The following is a 13902-nucleotide window of genomic DNA, read 5'->3' on the forward strand; positions in this document are numbered from 1 at the left end:
ACTAATGAGCCCCACTGAGTGTCAGTACAAAGCTCTCCAGGGACTCATTAAAGAAGATAATTGGGATCATGATTGCACAAAAATCTAATAGAGTCTTTATCAAAACAGAAACACCAATGTTGGAGAATTTTGCTCAGAAATGGCTTATAGAGTTTTGTTCAGACATGCCATAATCATATACAACTGATGGAAAAGTAAAAGGCAGCTGTGAGGAGCAAATTCTCACAGCCTGTTTCTGTAAACAACAAAGTTCTCAGGCACATTTTTATAAACAGCAGGGTTCTCAGGCTGTTTTTCTCTGTCCTTGGCTGTTTTGGGAAAGTAAAAGTGGCAGACAGGGATGCCTTGAGAACCATTCATATCAGGGTGAGAAAGCAAATCTTGGTTTCAATAACAAACTACAGGCATTGAAAACAAAAAGAGGGATTAGTGTTTAATCTGTAGCCTATGATGAGCTTGGGTTTTGCAATATGTATGAGCTTAATTAACACTGTTATAAAATGTGCCTGGTGGATCAATAAATTGGAGTTCGATGCTGATCAGAGGATGGGTCGTCTCCCTTCGCTTTCTACAAATGGTGACACCTGATCGTGATACGGCAATGCACAACGAAGGAGCGAAGAAACAAGTCAGGTCCTAGCAGTGGGACGGCAGTAAACGCGACAAAAGGGATAAAAAAGAAGCTGATATGCGTCATGCCTTGAGGGTCATACAGGCGAGCCCGACTGATACATGCTGCACGGGCCTTGAAGAGGCTGCAATCAGCGCTGACGATTTTAGGTATGGAAAGGCAAGCAGCATATTATTGGAATATGAATCCCAATATTACCAGTTAGATTGTGCCTGGGCCAGTCTGACCCTTGCTGCTGGGCCAAAGGCACCAACTGCGGTGTATCACCCCAGAGATACCTTGGCTTGCTGGAGATTGCAGCCGGGCACTGAACAACAGGCTTGTTAGGAACTCCGTTTACCTCAGGAGAAAGATTTCAGGTGATGGTGAAGAGAAAAAGGAGAGGATTCTGCTGGAGGGTTTAATGTCCAGAGGTTTATTCCATGGTTACAGAGGTCTGAATGTGGGCAACTGCTCCAACAGAATCCCGGCCGCATGGTCTGATTCATCTTTTTAAGCTCAGGGACAGGGGGAGGGGAGGTACAGGTGAGCCACCAACCAGGTGAGAGGGGCAGGGTCTCAGAGGAAGATGACACCCAGACAGGCCAATGACCCCTGGGCCTGAGGGGCATCCTTTGAACTTGACCAACCACACGACGCCTTGCTGGAATGTTAAGCCTGATTGACAGGACTCACTCAGCATGGGGGCAAGGGGGAAGGGAGAGAGGTATAGGCACACCTGGGGAAGTGACCTGGAAGTCTAAAATGGGACATTACAGCACACCACAACAGCATATTTACAAAAAAGGCAGGTTAAGGGGGTAGATTTGCAAAAGGATTTACAAGGACTTTGGACTTACCGCTATGCTAGGGGAGTTTTTATTAACCCCCATAGGGTTTACGAGTTAACGGAGTGGCGTGAATTCGGTGATTTATTATGGGAGGCTACTTTAGAGAGTGATAAAACTGCCAAGAAGTTAAGTAAGCTATGGCGGGTAGTGCACAATAGACTGCTTCAGCATGTCTCTGAGTGCAAGGCAGCAGCCGCAGCTCGGGGCGTCTGCGGGGCTGTGCCGCTCCGAACTCGGCGTGGGCGCTGCGCCATGGAGAGCAGCCGCGGCGAGCGACCGCCTGAAATGCTGCGCTACAGCGGCGGGAGCCGAGCCGCCGCAGGGGGAGCGACCCACGCCGCTGCGGGGGGAGCCACGGGTGCAGTGCACACAGTGAGTCAGCCTGCCGGCGAGTTTTGCAAAACAAAGAGCCCAGTGCGGGGATGTTCGCCCGCTCCGACACACGCGCCGCGGGATTGGAGTGCTTTTCCAGCGCCGGTGTTTCTCCCTCCGTCCCGCGGCTGGCAAAAATCTTCGGTTTTAGACCTAACAGCCGTAATAAATGTGATTCTTGTCAACAAAAAGAAAAGATCCCTACTGCAATTAAGAGACCAGTGATGGTGAACAAGCGACACCAGAGACCATTGCTGTTGGGACGTCTCTCACCTGGGTTGGAGGGACTTTTTGTTCTTCCTAGCAGAGACTGTGAAACAGAAATCAGCAGTGAATGTGTGGGTCAAATTTCGGCCGATTTGGCTCAGCATTCGTTATGCTGTCTTAAAATCACCTGTATTAACAGAGACTTTAGATATCAGAAGCCCAAATAACTCAGTCGGTAGAACATCAGACTCCAAAACTGTACTTTGAAAAATTTAAAAATGTTAAAGATGTTGGAGTGATTGTATGAGTGAGATGTTATGAGTGTGCTTTTTGGTATAAATGCTGCAGCAAACACATGAAAAAAGTTGTTTTAGCTTAGTATTTTAGAATCAGGCCTGTAAGTAAGTTATAGTAAATGCTATATTCTATTTTTATAGTAAGTTTAATTTGTTATTAAGTAGCTTAAGTTAAATTATCTATAAGGTATTATTAAGTTTAAGTGAAGTTAGATTCTGTTCAGATTAAATTATATTTGGTTTAAGTTATGTAGAATTTAAAGTCAGTTAAGTTCTGTTAAAGTTAAGTTTGGGTGATGTTGAGTTCTGTTAAGTTTAAATATTTTAAGTGCTTTAAGTTTGGGTGCTGTTGGGTTTGAGTGATGTTAGATGGATTTATGCTAAATGTTTATTTTATGATCTGCATTTGTTGGGACTATTTGTTTTGCCTGGCATCATTGATATGGACCATATGGTGATGGCATATACCCCTTTTTCTCCCACTTCATTTGAGCCAAATGACTAAGGGATTACAGACTGTAAAAGGACAAGAGAGGGGGAAATGGCTTTGAATCCACCGGAGGACTTACCTTACTGACTTTGAACTTTTCTGAGAAACCCAAGAAAAGGGTGGACGTGGAATTTCAAGGGCAGAAGGATAATTTTCAAGCTTGTTGGACACTGGGGTTGATTCCAGCATTATTAGCCCTAGCTGTTCGCCTCCTCTCCGGGTTCCCATGAATGACAAAAACTAACAGCCTTCTTTTCTTAGTCCAATTACCACCTACCTTGCAATGCCTGATAAGGGAGGACATTATGGTTCAGTTGGGGGTGGTTTTAACCCTTTGGGGTAAAAACCATTGCTCGGACTGTGGCTGGGGAACCTTATAGAGATACTGAGTGTGCTTTTAAATGCTTTTGCTTGTTTTGCCTTGTGCTTTTGATTGTGTTCAAGATATGGTCAGTAGAATAATAGAAAAACCCTAGCAGACTAACCTCCATAAAAATAAAAAGGGGAAATTTGTTGGAGAATTTTGCTCAGAAATGGCTTATAGAGTTTTGTTCAGACATGCCATAATCATATACAACTGATGGAAAAGTAAAAGGCAGCTGTGAGGAGCAAATTCTCACAGCCTGTTTCTGTAAACAACAAAGTTCTCAGGCACATTTTTATAAACAGCAGGGTTCTCAGGCTGTTTTTCTCTGTCCTTGGCTGTTTTGGGAAAGTAAAAGTGGCAGACAGGGATGCCTTGAGAACCATTCATATCAGGGTGAGAAAGCAAATCTTGGTTTCAATAACAAACTACAGGTATTGAAAACAAAAGGAGGGATTAGTGTTTAATCTGTAGCCTATGATGAGCTTGGGTTTTGCAATATGTATGAGCTTAATTAACACTGTTATAAAATGTGCCTGGTGGATCAATAAATTGGAGTTCGATGCTGATCAGAGGATGGGTCATCTCCCTTTGCTTTCTTCACACCAAGTACCAAAAATAACTGAAGTACCTTGAAGCATTAATGAGCCCCACTAAGTGTTGTTACTGACAAAGCCTCTCCAGGGACTAATTAAAGCAGATAATTGGAGGCCATGATTACACAAACCTCTCAGAGACTCCAAGGCAAAAGCAAAACCCAAAGTCCTTTGAAAAACCTGCAGTCCCTGCAGGGAGCATGAAGGAGCCCCCAGGGCCATTCCTGACCAAGGCTCCCCAGGGACTCCTTCCAGCAGATCCTTGAGGCCACTGGGCTGTGGGCTAGGGGGGGATGCTGAGGGCAGGACAAGGGGCTGACAGTGCCCAGCCTGGCTGGGGCTGTGCCAGGAGGCTCCAGTGCCTCAGGACAAGGTGTCTCCTCACAGCCCTTGGTGGCACAGACCCTGCTGTGGCCCAGAGCACCAAGACTTGGCTTCTCTTTGTCCCCACCTGTCATCACTGCCTGCAGTTCTCTGCTCTGCCTGGGGCCTGGGGACACTTTCTCAGTGGTGTCCCTCAGTGGTGTCCCTCAGTGGGACCCATTAAAAGTCCAAGAAACTTTGGAGTTGGATTCTGACTTGGAGTTCTGGAGAGGTTTCTTCAGCTCCCTCTCAGGGACTGATGTTCAGGCCTCAGCACAAAGCCCCAGAGGGTCATTAAAGTCCTTGTGCTGTGTCTGTGCTGATGAGATGGGCTGGGCACCTGGCACAGAGGCAGCTCCCGGTAGCCAAGCAAAGCTTCAAAAGCACATTTCTCTTGATGAGCAGCTCTTCTGCCAGCCCAGCAGGGCTGGGGCACTGCCTGCAGCCACCCCGGGCACAGCACAGAGGCACAGAGAGTTTCACTCAGTCAGGGCTGGGAAGGTGCTGAGAAGTGCCTGGGGCAGAATCACTGCCAACCCTTGGCACAGGAACCTCTGGCTGCAGGACAATGCAGCTGCAGCTCCTGGAGTGATCTCCTACAGCTGGAACATCCCAATGCCTACAGACCCTGTGAGTACGTTCTCTGATTGTCTCCTGGGCAGATCAGCCAGGAGTGCCCAGGGCTGTCCTGCAGAGCAGGGTCCTGCAGCCCAGGGCGCTGTGCTGGGGCAGGGACTCTGCTGCCTGCCAGGGACAGCTCTCAGCCAGCCCTGGCAGCTGCTCCCAGCACTGGGGGACAAGATCTGGGTGGGAGGAGACAGCTGGTAAGGCTCAGAAGTGTTCTCGTTGTGTGGTGCGGATGTTGCATTGTTCAGGACTGCTCCCAGCATGGCATTTAACTGCAGAACATTTCCAAGTAGATCATACAGGGAGCAGAGATAGGCAGGGGTTTCATAAATGGGAAAATCCTGGTTTTTTATTCTACTGCTCTGTTTTGCCTGAATGGGAAATTGCATATAGATATTCATCTCTCAGTTCAGGTGAAGAATAAATAAAAAAAAAAAACCTATAGACCTGAATAAACCAGGCAGTGACAGAAATCAGCACAGGGCCCCTCAGAGGGCGGCATCTTTGTTGCTTTTCCAGCCTCCTCAGGGTTGCTCTGACTTTGACATCAGAGCCTGCAGAGCCAGAGCACTGTCCCTGGGCAGTGCCTGAGCTGGGAGGGGTCTGCAGGGCAGAGCTGAGCCCCCAGGGCTGGGCAGGGCTCTGGCAGCACTGGCAGGGCCCAGCCCTGGGCACAGGGAAGCAGCTGCTGGCAGGACAGTTCCAGGCAGCAGAGGCCTGGGCAGGCAGTGAGGGGAAAGTTCCCTCAAGCTGTGCTGGGATATTTGAGGTCCAAACCCAGCTATTCCATGATTACTTTTCTTACAGATCTCCATGCCAAGACATTGCAAATGTCCAACAGCAGCTCCATCAGTCACTTCCTCCTGCTGGCACTGGCAGACACGCGGCAGCTGCAGCTCCTGCACTTCTGCCTCTTGCTGGGCATCTCCCTGGCTGCCCTCCTGGGCAACGGCCTCATCATCAGTGCTGTAGCCTGCGGCCACCACCTGCACACACCCATGTTCTTCTTCCTGCTCAACCTGGCCCTCAGCGACCTGGGCTCCATCTGCACCACTGTCCCCAAAGCCATGCACAATTCCCTCTGGGACACCAGCAACATCTCCTACTCAGGATGTGCTACACAGGTCTTTTTCTTTCTCTTCTTTATTGTAGCAGAGCTTTCCCTTTTGACCATCATGTGCTACGACCACTACGTGTCCATCTGCAAACCCCTGCAGATGGACACGTAGAAACTACGGGACCGTCCTGGGCAGCAGAGCTTGTGCCCACATGGCAGCAGCTGCCTGGGCCAGTGCCTTTCTCTATTCACTGCTGCACACAGCCAATACATTTTCCCTGCCCCTGTGCCATGGCAATGCCCTGGACCAGTTCTTTTGTGAAATCCCCCAGATCCTCAAGCTCTCCTGCTCCCACTCCAACCTCAGGGAACTTTGCCTCATTGCTGTCAGTGCCCATTTAGCATTTGGCTGTTTTGTGTTCATTGTTTTCTCGTATGGGCAGATCTTCAGGGCTGTGCTGAGGATCCCCTCTGAGCAGGGACAGCACAAAGCCTTTTCCACCTGCCTCCCTCACCTGGCTGTCGTCTCTCTGTTCATCAGCACAGCAGTGTTTGCCTACCTGAAGCCTCCCTCTATCTCCTTCCCATCCCTGGATCTGGCCCTGTCAGTTCTTTACTCAGTGGTGCCTCCAGCCCTTAACCCCCTCATCTACAGCCTGAGGAACCAGGAGCTCAAGGTTGCAGTGAGGAGACTGATGATTGGATGGTATCAGAAACATTAAACTGCTGGCCAATTTCTACAAATCACTTGTAATAGAAGTTATCTTTGTGAATTCTTGTTTTTTTCATTTTGAAAGTTTTTTTCTGTGTTTTAGTTTCTTCATCTTCTCCACAAAAATATCTCATTTTTTGTGCCATTTCTCATTTTGCTTCCCTCCACCTCTCCTGTGGCCACAGACTGTCTCAATGAGGGACTGCGCTCTTTGTGGCTTTAAAGGAAATAAAGGATCTCCCAGCAAAGTTTTAACCAGAGTTCCCCCTCTTGTTGCCCTCTCTGAAGCTGCAGCAGCAATGTCTGCAGACAGAGCTGGGGCAGATCAGTGCTGGCCCAGCAGCTGTGCCCAGCAGCAGCAGCACTTGGTGTTGCCAGTGCTGCTGCCCTGGCCCTGCCCTGCTGCCCTGGTGGCCCTGGTGTTGCTGCAGGGCCTGAGTGCTCTCAGGGCCGGGCACAGCCCTGGGGGTGGCAGTGCCGGGGCTGCAGCAGGGACAGGCCATGGGCACTGCTGGGGCAGCGCTGACGCCTCAGGCCAGGGCCTGGGGGCTCCAGGCTCCTTGCCCAGGCTCTCTCCAGAACACGGCCAGGCCAATGCTCAGCACAGAAAACCCCCATGAGCAGCCTCAGGCTGGCCGTGGGCAGGCTGGCGGCAAACAGCATGGCTGGGGCTCTGCAAGGGCCCTGGGGCAGACGGGAAGGAGCAGCAGAGCAGGGGCTGATCCATCCCCAGTGCGCTGGACAGCCCAGGGCAGCGTCCCAGAGCATCCTGATGGAGCTGTGTGGTAGCTAGGGAAGAGGCGCTGCGGAAGATGACCGGATGTGACGGAAAGGCAGGACCCTCGGTTTCCCGTAGATAAGACCCCCAGGTACTCATAGATAAGAAACTAACAATAGGAATGTGGCCCCAACTAACAATAAGAGCGCTGTCCCACTGAAGTCAGCAACTTTCTATCCCTTACCCAGCACTTTTCCACTCCTTATCCAGTACTTTTCCACTCCTTATCCAGTACTTTTCCATTCCCTACTAACCATAGATAAGAAAGACAAACCCCTTTTTGACGTAGAGACCCCCAAGACTATAAGATCCCAGAAGAAGAAGTAATAAACGCCATTTGACCGTCCACCACATTGGTGTCTGCGTGTGTCATTGGCCCGAATGGCCCTAGAGAGAGAGGGCTGTCGAGCTGTACCTCAGAACCAGGTCGCCTGCCTTGGAATAGAAGGCAACAGAGCTGCCAACCACATCACCTCTCTGCAGCCCTGGCCTCTCCCCCAGCTCACACAGGTGCCCCATCCTTGCAGGCACAGCCACGGCAGCACTGGCTCAGCAGCCCCTGTTTGCATTGCACACAGCAGGCAGGAGCACCCCATGCTGGTGCTGTGGGGACATGAACCTGAGGGAGCACAAATGCCATCAGCCCCTGGGGCCAGCAAGGGCTGGGGGACACCAGGGAAACCACTCAGCTTTGTCCTGGCCTCTGCACTCAGCCAGAAAGTTTGTTCCCATCAGCTGGGAGTTTCCTGTGCCACTGCAGACGCTGTTGCTCAGAGCCAGGGCTGCCTGGCAGCCACCCCTAACCTGCCCTGAGCAATTCCTTGGCTTCAGCTTTGCTTTCTTTACTCTCCCTGCTACAAATTTCTTTCTATTGCCCACCCAAGGGGGCCTAGAATCGGACAGCACTCGAGGTGCTGAGCACAGGGGAAGATTCACTGCCCTGCTCCTGCTGGCCACACTATTCTTGATCCATAGGAATGCCAGGGGTTGGATGAGGGAAATGGTGGAGCGGGGGTAGGGACAAAGTCTGATTGATTGTCAGCCATGAAGAAGTTTGATTTTCCTATCTCTTCAGGCTGCGTTAGAAGGTGCTGGGGTCAATATCAATTGGACATTGCTGATATCAATCTATAAACAGGAAAATAAAGAGGACAAAACAGTTCTCTTTGCATTGTTCTCAATAGTGTATATTCACTTTGAATACACTTCTGAAATTTTTTTAGTTAACCACAGTAGAATTGAACATTTAGATTACTCCTTGGGGCTTTTATTCTTCGGGTGTTTTAGAACAAACGTTTATGACCCTTTTTTACTGAATTCCATAACTGAAGATCTCAAGAAAGAAGAGGCCTCTAGAGTATTAAAATTCATCATCAACCTCCAAGTGGCTGAGGATCCATCCCCATCAGAGCAGCAATTTACAGAAATGGGCACAGCTTTGTGGCTGCCCCAGCTTTGGCATGGGCCCTGGGCCTGGAGCAGGAGCAGCTCTTGAGGGCCCCAAGGCCGGAGCTCTTGTGCTGCCCTGGGCAGATGGGATGGCAGCAGGGGCTGTAGAGCTCTCAGCACCTCAGCCCGAGGGGACCAGGGCAGCCAGGGAGCCTCCTTTGGCCTTGGCCAAGCACCTTCCCCCATGGCTGGGGCTGAATGGGGCTTCCCCCATTGCTGTGGCAGCTGCAGCTGCTGCTGTGCCCTTGCCAGGGGCTGAGGCTGTGGGGCAGTGCCCAGAGCAGCCTGGCCTGAGCAGAGCTGTGGGGCCAGAGGTGGCTGGGCTGGGCTGGGCTGGGGAGAGGCCCTTGGTGCTGCCCAGAGCTCAGGGCAGCTGGCAGAGCTTGCAGGGAGCTGGGCTGGGCTCAGAGAGGCTGGCCCAGAAACCATCAGTGTCCATCTCAGCCTGGCTGAGTGTGCCGGGGCAGGACTCAGGCCAGGCCTTGTGGGGCAGGGCCAGCGCATGTGCAAGGCATTGCAAACAGGCAAGTGGCCCAGAGAGGAGGCTGCTCTGTGCCCTTGGTGGCATGGACAGAGCAGGGAGGGGGCCCAGGACATTTGTCACTGCCAGCCTCTGTGCCCAGTCCTTGGCAGCTCTGGCTGCTGAGCCCAGCTTTGTCCTGGGCTGAGTTTGGCTGTGGCCCAGCTCCATCCTCCTGCAGGGCTCAGGGCCTGTTCCTGGCCATGGCCAGCCCTGGCTGCCTCTCTGCTGGCCCAGGGGCCGGCAGAGCCCGGGGCAGGGCTGTCTGTGCAGCCCCACAGGTGCCCTGGGCTCTGCAGGAGCTGGCAGAGGCTGCCCAGCAGGGAGGCCATGGGGCACAGAGCCCCAAGGCTGTCGTGGGCACCACGGCACAGGGGCCGTTCCCAGCCACAATGCTCCTGGCCTGGGCTGGGCCTGCACAGGGGCTGGGCCACCATGGCTGGGCCAGCACAGGGCCACAAAGGGGCCCCGCAGCCGCTGCCGGGGCTGACAGCAAGGCCAGGCACACACAGGGAATTGCTGAGCAGGGCCTGTGCTGGCCAGGCCTGACTGTGCCAAAGGCAGAGCTCAGCTGCCCTTGGGGGCTGCAGGAACAGTCCAGAGCCCAAAGAGCCTCCATGGCTGTGCTGGAGACCAAGGCTGCAGGAGGGAAATGCAGCGCTGCTGCGGGATGGGGAGGGCATTGAATTCCAGCACACACCTCAGCTCTCTGATGATCCCAGCACCATGCTGGGCCCTGTTTCAGACTGGAGCAGAGCAGATGCTGATGGGACAGGAGCCCTGCGGGGCTGTCAGGGACCTGCAGCTTGCAAGGTGCTCTGCTCTCCCTCAGGTGCCCTCAGAGAGATCCAATCCCAGCTGGGCACCTCAGGGCACAAGTGGCACTGCCTGTTAATGGGCACACAACTGATGTCTGCCTGGAAATGGCCTAGGTGCTAATCCTTGGTAGTTTCATAATATATAAGCAAGTCATTATTACCTAGGTCATTTGAGTGCTTTCAAGAAATGACGGAATTTTCCTGCAGGAACAGGAATTTCTGCATGTACTGGATTCTTCTACTGATGGTAGGAGAAGAATACTGATCTTCCTCTCTACCATTCCCACCAACATTAAGTCTAATATTTCATGACCCTCTTCTTTCAGGTGTTTCCAGCTCTCCTGTTTAAATGGCTGTCTCAGGATGTGTCTTTATTTAGACCAGCTGGATCTATGTCCTTCCCCCTCCTCCCAGATTTCCTCTGGTTCAGCTTTTCTCTGGTCATTGCAATGAGTCTCCCATGAGTGGCTTCATGCTTTGACTTCAGGGAGTTTCCAAATCTTTTAGAAGATTCAATAAAATCTTTGTCAGCATTTTACTTTTACTTTTACCTTATATATCACCTCTTCTTAAGTATTTGTCTAAAATTCTTCCTGTATGGCTATCTCTTGTGGATGGTGGACATGTCAGATGTTGCTGGGATGTCACAAGGAGCTCAGTGAAGTGTTTTGATGTTTATTAAATCTAATCATTTCACATTTTTTATGTGTGACGTGAAGAGAATCCTTTCTGTGCCTCTGAGTCTCACCAGTTCCTGGTCCCTTAAAGGACACAAACCTGATGAGTTGTGGCTCCCGCTCCAGTGGCTGCACTTGGACCTCCCTCCATAGCCAGAGCAGAGCTCCCTTGTCCCACAAAGTCCCTGACAAAGGAGGGATAAAGGAAACAGGACAGGTGTGGAGATCAGGGCAGGGCAGGGCCCGGGAGAAGAATGACTTTTGCATTGATGGAGCTGTGCCTTCCCTTGGCTTTGTTGGCTGACAAGAAATGAACATCCCTCTGTGTCTCGGGCAGCTCCTTCTCCAAAGAAAGCAGGTGGGAGTTGGAGCCAAGGAGCTGAAAGCTGCAGGTGCAGCCTGGGCTGGAGGGGGCTCAGGTTTGCACAAGGCTGCTCTGAGTGCCAGGGCTTGGATGGGGGAAATGGTGGAGTGGGGGTAGGGACAGAGTCTGATTGATTGTCAGCCATGAAGGATCTTGATTTTCCTATCTCTTCAAACTGCATGAGGAGGTACTTGGATTCAGTGTCAATTGGAGATTGCATATATAATTGAATTAACAGGAAAAAGAAATCTAAACAGGACCTAAAAAATCTTTTCTCGCTCTCTTTTTAAATAGTATACATTCAGTTTGAACACACTTCTGAAATCTGTCAAATTAACCACAGATTATTTGGAAACTGAAATCAAATTATTCCCACAGGCTTAGCTTGTTGAGGTGTTCAGGATGTTAATGAGCCCTGGGACACTGAATTCCTGCACTGAAGAGCTGAAGGCTGAACAAGCCTCTGGAGCAGTAAAATTCAGCAGCAGCCTCCAAGCTGCAGCCCAGGGCTGGGACAGGAGCACTCTGTGCTGGGCCCAGAACTGGCTGGATGGGCCCAGAGAGTGGTGGTGAGCAGTGCTGCATCCAGCTGGCAGCCAGGCACCAGGGGTGTCCCCAGGGCTCTGTGCTGGGGCCAGCTCTGTTCAATATTTTTATTGATGACATGGATGAGGGGATTGAGCCCTTCATTTGTAAATCTGCAGATGACACTAAGCTGAGAGCGTGTGTCCGTCTGCTAGAAGATAGGAGGGCTCTGCAGGGAGACCTGGAATGGTTGGATGGATGGGCAGATTCCAATAAGATGAAGTTTATTCAGTCCAAGTGTCAAGTCCTGCATTTTGGCCACAATAACCCCCTGCAGAGATGTAGGCTGCAGCCTGTGTGGCTGGACAGTGCTCAGGCAGAAAGGGACCTTGGAGTACTGGTCAACAGCAGCTGAACATGAGGCAGCAGTGTGCCCTTGTGGCCAAGCAGGCCAAGGGCTCCTGGCCTGGATCAGGAATGGTGTGGCCAGCAGGAGCAGGGAGGTCATTCTTCCCTTGCACTTGGAACTGGTGTACCTGGCATTCTTCCCCTGTATTGTATCTTGAGTGCTGTGTCCAGTTCTGGGCCCCCCAATTTGGGAGGGAAACTGAGGGGCTGGAGCGTGTCCAGAGAAGAGCAACAAAGCTGGTGAGGGGTCTGGAGCACAAGTCCTGTGAGGAGTGGCTGGGGGAGCTGGGGTTAATTAGCCTGGAGAAAAGGAGACTCAGAGGTGACCTTATCCCTCTCTACAACTTCCTGAAAGGTGGTTGTAGCCAAGTGGCGGTCGGTCTCTTTCTCCAGGTAACAACTGACAGAACAAGAGGACAGAATTTTAAGTTGTGCCAAAGGAAATTTAGGTTGTACATTAGGAAAAAGTTTTCAACACAAAGGGTGATAAAGTATTAGATTGGTTTGCCTGGGGAGATGGTAGAGTCACCATCCCTGGATGTGTTTAAAAAAAGACAGGATGTGGCACTGGGTGCCATGGTCTAGTTGAGCTGGTGTTGGGGCTGGGTTGGACTTGATCATATTGAAGGTCTCTTCTAACCCAGTAATTCTGTGATTCTGTGACTCAATGATTGTAATGGGTCCCTCCCTACTCAGCCCCTCCTGCAATTCTCACCCTTTGGCTCAGCCTTTGAGTCCCCTCGAGGTGCTGGCAGAGCTGTTGGGGACACGGCAGGAGCGAGGCAGCCCCAGAGTTCCCCTGTGTGTGACACCCCAGTGGTGACAGCCCCAGTGTTCCCTGTGTGTGACACCCCAGCAGTGACAGCCCCATTGTTGCCCTGTGTGTGACACCCCAGCGGTGACAGCCCCATTGTTGCCCTGTGTGTGACACCCCAGCGGTGACAGCCCCATTGTTGCCCTGTGTGTGACACCCCAGCAGTGACAGCCCCATTGTTGCCCTGTGTGTGACACCCCAGCAGTGACAGCCCCAGTGTCTCCTGTGTGTGACACCCCAGCAGTGACAGCCCCATTGTTGCCCTGTGTGTGACACCCCAGTGGTGACAGCCCCAGCATTCCCCGTCTGTGTGTGACACCCCAGCGGTGACAGCCCCAGTGTCTCCTGTGTGTGACACCCCAGCAGTGACAGCCCCATTGTTGCCCTGTGTGTGACACCCCAGCAGTGACAGCCCCAGCACTGCCCTGTGTGTGACACCCCAGTCGTGACAGCCCCAGTGTCCCCTGTGTGTGACACCCCAACGGTGACAGCCCCAGTGTTCTTTCCCTGCCGTCGCTCCAAGGGAAGTGTCCAGAGCTGCGTCCAGTCCATGGAACTGAGAGGCCACTGCCCACCCTGGCCTGGGCTGATGTGAATTCTGTTATAAATGAGACTAGGCCAATATTCAAGCAGCAATCAATTCATTAATTAATATGGTAAAGTATGAGCAATACAGTGCTGGGTACAGTGGGGGAAGTTTTCCCTCCAACTGCACACTGATAGTTGAGGCTTACAGGTATTTATAGGGGTACTCATCAGCTTTCTCAGCAGTTTCTATTCCCAATTTTTATTCATCAGCAGTTTCTATTCACAATTTTGATGTCACAATTCTATTCACTACTGTGATTTAGTTTTTCTCAGGATGTATCCCAGAAATGAGTATCCCCAGACGCCGATGGTTTGGTTTCTAAAAGAAGGAAAAAATCTCCCAGATGGTGTGGTCCAGAATCCAGATGTGGGTCCACCTTTTAATTGCAGAGACTATAAATCTCATAACAGTGATG

The 13902-nt window shown here is 51.4% G+C and overlaps 1 pseudogene; it reads left to right on the top strand.

The window, feature by feature from the left end:
- Positions 1 to 1713: 1713 nt before the first annotated feature.
- LOC132084899 (olfactory receptor 14J1-like) lies at positions 1714 to 6555 on the top strand (annotated as a pseudogene).
- Positions 6556 to 13902: the final 7347 nt, after the last annotated feature.

The sequence above is a fragment of the Ammospiza nelsoni genome, chromosome 28, assembly GCF_027579445.1.
Source record: "Ammospiza nelsoni isolate bAmmNel1 chromosome 28, bAmmNel1.pri, whole genome shotgun sequence".
NCBI classification, from domain to species: domain Eukaryota; kingdom Metazoa; phylum Chordata; class Aves; order Passeriformes; family Passerellidae; genus Ammospiza; species Ammospiza nelsoni.